Source organism: Furipterus horrens, unplaced genomic scaffold (genome assembly GCF_987537825.1).
Source record: "Furipterus horrens unplaced genomic scaffold, mFurHor1.1.pri manual_scaffold_1, whole genome shotgun sequence".
Taxonomy (NCBI): Eukaryota; Metazoa; Chordata; class Mammalia; order Chiroptera; family Furipteridae; genus Furipterus; species Furipterus horrens.
In genome coordinates, this window is record NW_028327171.1 from 124,155,230 (window position 1) to 124,161,671 (window position 6,442).

Here is a 6,442-nt window from a genome sequence, read left to right on the forward strand (position 1 = left end):
ATAAAGTGCTTCCCAGACAAGAGAAAGCTAAAGGAGTTCGTCATCACCAAGCCATTATTATATGAAATGTCAAAGGGACTTACTTAAGAAAAAGGAGATCAAAACTATGAACATTAAAATGACAACAAACTCATAACTATCAACAACTGAACCTAAAAAATAAAAACAGAATCCAACTAAGAAAACCAGAATAGGAACAGAATCATAGGTATGGGGATCATTTGGAGGGTTATCAGCTGGAAGCGGGGAGGGGGAGACATGGGGAAATGGTGCAGGGACTAAGAAACATAATCAGCTGGTATAAAATAGACAGGAGGAAGTTAAGAATAATATAAGAAAGGGTGAAGCCAAAGAACTTATATGCATGACCCATGGACATGAACTAAGCAGGATGGGATTGCTGTGGGAGAGGGGGGTACTGGGCAGAGGGGTACTGGGCAGAGGGGAGCCAAAGGGAAAAAATTGGAACTACTGTAACAACATAATCAATAAAATATACTTAAAAAAAGAAAAAAAAAGAATTACACTTTTCTTATATACAAATATAGTTATAAATGAACTGAACTGGCTACTAATTCATTTAAATTGAGTAGGTCTTCTAAAATGGCAAGTTGTGATTGGCCTATAAATTATAACATTATGTGAGTAAAATAAGTTTTGAGATACTTAAAATTTATCTAATTTTAAGCTCAATTAGGAGTCCCATGAAGGGCTGAGATTAGGTGATATCTCAGGTCTTTTTCAGCTATAAAAGTTTATAATTCAGTGTCTCAATGTTACAAATTCTAGGTTTATTGATTCTGAATTCAAAAGGTTTTCCTGCCTTTAAAATACAACTTGAAAATTATATTGTAAAAGCTTTAGGAGCTGGAAAGTTTTCATGTATGCCACATGCTTTTGCCCTTTTCCTTGCCTCTGCCTCCTACCTGAACTTTTGTCAACTTACCTGTAAAGCGAGGATAATACCTACCAGTAGAATTGCTTTAAGGATTAAGAAAATGTACCCACAGCATCTAAATCAGTGACATGTAGTGATGTTCAGTTCGCTATGGATGCTGGGAGATCTAGTAGTATCTGCAGCATTTTCTGAGAGATATTATCTCTCAGGTTGATGCACTAGCTAAATATAAGCTCTTGTCTTAAAAAATTATACAATTATGGATTCTCTCCTGGGTTCAAATATGTGTTATATCAGCAGCAACTTATTGGCTCTATCATCACAAGCAATTTACTTAAGTTTCCACAATGTCTCATCTATAGAATGGGAAAATAATTGTACCTAATTTGTGGACCTATTGAAAAAGATAGTGCATGAAAGCACCATCTGAGTTTGCTACATAATAACTGACATACAGTAAGAACTCAATAAATACTAAGACTTAACTATTAAGTACCATTATTCTAGTATTTAATTACATATTAATATTACATATTATCATCACCATCACCATCATCATCATCATCAATGAACTTTTATTTCTGTCTCACGTCTTCTTTGGTTTAGAAGTGGTAGTTACATCTTTTTTAAAAAGTGGGTTTGGGTCTTAGGCTGAAGTGGGGAAGTGATTTCCACTAATGGTATCATCTATTTGCTTAATTACTCATTTATTTAAGAAGTATTTACTGAACAACTGTTATGTGACTGGCTCTGGGGATATGATAGAAAGCATCCATAACACAATATGTGCTGTTATGGAGCAAAGAGTTTATGAGAAAAAGACTGATGTTAATCATAGAGGGACATTAACAAATAAACAATTGTATAACTTTGCCAAAGGCCATAAAGAAGAGATACATAGTTCTATGAGGGAGCTTTGACGTATAGCCAGAGAAGAAGTTAAAGTCTGAAGAAGAAATAGCAAAGGATGAAGAGGGCTAACCACATGGGAGTTTATATGCCATGTTATGAAATTTTGTTTTTATATTGAGTTGAATAGGAAATAAGTGATAGAGCATATGAGATTTGTGCTTCCAAAAGCTTACATTGATGATCATATGACAAATGAATCAGAATGAAACAGGGGCATACAAGGAGATGTTAATTGTCAATGATTCACATTGTATGAAGTCCCAAAAGAGTAGTCTCAATCATAATTCTTTCTTTGAATCTCAATAAAAAGTTATGTTGATGCCTTCTTCATAGGTACCAAAAAGGTAGAAGGAAAGAGACCCACCAAACATGCAAACCTTTCCTTTTACAGTTAGTAGCAATACTAAGGACCAAGAGATATCATATAGGCCTCTGACTGTATTCTTCTCCTCTATTATTTTTGCTGTGACCACAAGACAATAAAGCTGTTCATGTTTATTGCCTTCTATTATAGACAGTTACATGCCCTCTATTGGAGGGCTGCATGCCAAGCCAATGACCTAGCCTCCTAAAGCCTCCCTGGTTATTATACTGATAGGACTAGGCTACAATTCAATTAGAGTTATGAAACTCACCTCTTATATTCTTGTTCCAGCAAGAACAAAAGAAAGAAAACCACCTCTAGCTAGAGAGTTTTCATGGCAGCCAATCTCTTAAAAAGGTAACATAGCTAGTTTATTTATGCTTCCTCCTACAAATATTTAGTCAGCTTTTATTATGTAGTAGATACCTCCTAAGTATTAAATGGGGAACTAAGCCCAGCCTTGTGGGTAATATCTGCTATGTCATGTAATTTAAAGGGAGGGGCTAATATGTATGAACCTACTCTGTGGTTGGTATTTTATATAGATAATCTGATTTGGACATCAAGACAACTTCACAAAGTGGAAATTATGATCTTCACTTTGAGAGAGTTAGGATTTGATCCTAGATGCCTCAACGACAAAGCCCTTGCCCTCCCATTATGCCATGTTGTTCATCCAGAAGGAGTCTTCTTTTGGAAATAGCTTCCCAAGAAGAGGAAGCTAGAAAGATTCACCCTCTCTCCAGTGCCATCTTTTTAAAACCACATGGTTTTTAAATCTCAGCACTATTGACAGGGCTGGATAATTTGTTGCTGTGGGGGGATGTCCTGTGCATTGCAGGGTATTTAGCAACACCCCTAGCCTCTGCCTACTATATGCCAGTAGCACTCAAATTATGATATCTAAAACTGTCTCTAGACATTTTCAAAAATCCCTGGGGAGCAAAATTGTCCCTGGTAGAGAGCCGCTGGTAGAAAACAAAGGCAAGAGGTCAAAAGACTGAACCTGAGGCCCACCAACATTTAAAAAGAAAGCATAGGAAGAGAAGCTACCATAAATGACCAAAGCAAGGAGAGTTTCAGAAAAAAAAGGTGAGAAAAATAGCTTTTCCAGAGAAGTTACATAAAATACAGATAGAAAAAAATAATATTTGAATTTGGTTACAAGAAGGTTCTTGGTGACCTCAGGGGGACAAATAAGTTTCAGAGAACTTGGGAAAAGTGGGGGAAAAGCCTGGAGGTGAACACAAACAAAATGCATGGGATAGTTAGTGAGCATGAACTCTTTCAATATTTTGATAAATATTGTGATACTGTGCAAATTCTGGGCCCAGTACTTATCGTATTGGAAGCTTCTACTTTCTGTATCTTGAAATGTTCCCTCTGGAATCTCTGAGTAGCCAGCCATATAAGAAGTGTGACCACCAGTCTGTGATTAGTCTCAACTAAACCAAGCCTTCCACTCATCCCCGCCAAGGGGCAGATATGCAATGGAAGTGGTCATGGAGCCTCTCAGCCAGCCCACCCACCAACTGAATACTACTGAGTAACCTAAGTCAAAGCTACTCAGAGCAGAACTGCCCTAGCCCTGCCTGGGTTCTGAGCACAAAATTACAAGATGCCATAAAATGGTAAGTTTTTGGATGATTTGTTATCCAACAATATGTACCTGCAGCAGACTGTAGTATTAATCCCAGTTGCCTTCTTTCAATCATGAGATTTAAAGAAAAGGGATGTTAGACTGTCATCCTGTCCCTACTGCTCTAAGGATAACTCCTAGGGATGAGTTCTGTGCCATAAGCATGTGAAGGTCAAGCACTGAAAATCTAGTCATACATACCCAAGTTTAATTCTAAGCTTCTCTGCTGTACAAAATAAGTGTTATTAAAAGTTCTAGTCATAGCATTGTCAAAATTGCTTGAGATGCGGTTGCAAAAGCACTTACATAATGCCTGGCATCAGAAATGCTTACTAAATGCTATCTCCTATTCAAACAATGAAGTTTTTTTTCCATCAAAGGATAGCAAATCATCACATTCTTTATAAAATGACCTTGACGTCAACTTCATAAAAGCTTGCACTAACTTTGTGCTGTCCAACCAGCAGAGCTGATGGAATCTTCTTTCTTTAACCTCTGCTTCTTCACAACCACAACCACAAGCTTGTTCCTATTGATCTTTTGGTTTCCCACCTGTGATTCTCATGGTTTTACCTACAAACCTTAAACACAAACACACCAAGAGAATGTCTCTGAACCACAAATTCTACTGTGGAAAGTAGGAGTATTAAAGGATTGACTTCTGTATGTCTTTTTAGCAACCATGGACATCTCAGTTTTAATCTGTTACATGAGTCACTCCTGTTGGGAAAATGAAGAGAACTAGGTGTTGGAAATAGAAAATAAAGCTTGAAGTAGGAGACGAAGGAGAAGAGGTTTTAGTGATGAAACATTGATAACTCTGAAGGAAATTTAAAAGAGAGAGAGAGAGACACTTATTTCTGCCAGGAGGCAAAGGGCTAAGTTATATGAACAGGATTCAGAGCAGGGCTGAGGCCATAATCCTGGCTATTGGACAGATATTTCAAATACACCAAATTAGCCGTGAAAGTAGCCCAAGGCTTTTTTCCATCTCAGGCACCTTCGAAACTACTCTGCATTTCTGAACTCACAGGGGACCCAGGATCTTGGAGGTGAAAGTTAATAATTCTGAGTGACAATATTAACAAACAATGAACACTCATGTAGAGGACAAGACACAGAGAGAAAATGCCTCATAGCATGCACAGTATCTGTTCTTCTCCAGTAGAGAAATCCTGCAAAATCACTAATAAGCAATGGGTGTTAAGATAAAATTAATTATACAATACCCATCATAACTAATTTAAATGAGTGAAATGTCACCAAAGGTTGTTTAGTGTTCACATTACTGTGTTGCCTTCACAAACATAAAAAATATAAGATAAGTGACAACCTCTAAACTTGAATGCCAATTTTTTTGCCTCGTCATAAGTTCCTTATCTTCCTTGGGCTTTTTGTGAAGAGAACTATATGTGGAGGGTACCAGAGGAGGACAATACCAGGAAGAGATAGTTGGTAGCCAGGTACTCCATCAGGATCCTTCCAATGCCATGGGAGCAGGCAACTTTGTAGAAACAAATTGATTTGATCCCATTTGAGTCAAAGTGTTTAAGATGTGTCTGCACTGCTAGAACTATTCCTTGTGACCCCAGGGCACAGAGCCATGGACCAACTGCTTTATATTTACCAAAGTTCCTCTGGGCATGAAAATGACTCCACTCAGCCCCATTTAGACCTCCCTCCCACCCACCCCAGTTTTTCTTGGCAGAGGTTAAGTGTGAGTGGGGAATAAAAGGGAGACAAGCCAGATATCACATTCATAAAGGGCCTGAAATTTAGACTTTTCGCATTCTCTCCAAATAGTTATATTGACACTATATTTTTAGTGTCAAACTATTGGTTTTTAAAATGTAAACTTTAAAAATCTACCACATATGTGTCAATGTTTTGGCATCTGTTCATTTTTAGTAAATCTAAATCCATAAAAAATTGGGTAGTCTGGGTTCTTTCTGCCTCTGGGAGGCCCTGCCCTACCCAGAAATCACCTATCCAGTTGTGATTTCAGTTTTTGAAACTCCTCAAATTAAAGCTTGAATAGATACTAAGCTGCAAAATGGAAGTGATAAGTAATATGCAGTAGGCCCATTCAGGTCCAAAGGAAGATGCTAGAAATTATTCCATTAAGTACCACTAGAATGTCTATCCTTCAAGAGCTGGGGCTCAATCTTTCATCTCTATATCTCTAATTCATAGTACAGTGCCTAGAACACAGTAGGAGCTCAATGCATGTTAGTTGAATGCATGAATGAATAAATGAATGAAAAACACTAGCCTCGACAGATTATTCTTTATGCAATATATGATACTGTCAAATTCAAGTGCCTGCAAGGGACTCATTTGTCTATGGAGTAGGCAAATTTTCAATCCGAAACTGACTTCAAGCCATTGCTCAGACCAAATGCCCAGCTAAAGGAACATAAATGATTCTTAATATCCCACCAAGAAAAGTATAGTGGAAGAAGGAGCTCTACGGCTGGGAAAATCAGAGCATATTCCAAAATCAAATAGAAATTCCTTTTGAACTGTTGATTATTTGGGATTACCTGAGCCTGGGTCACAGACCATTGGTATGGATAATCAAGAATTGACTGTACATGTAAACATAAAGCCTGCTTCGACTCAGGTATCC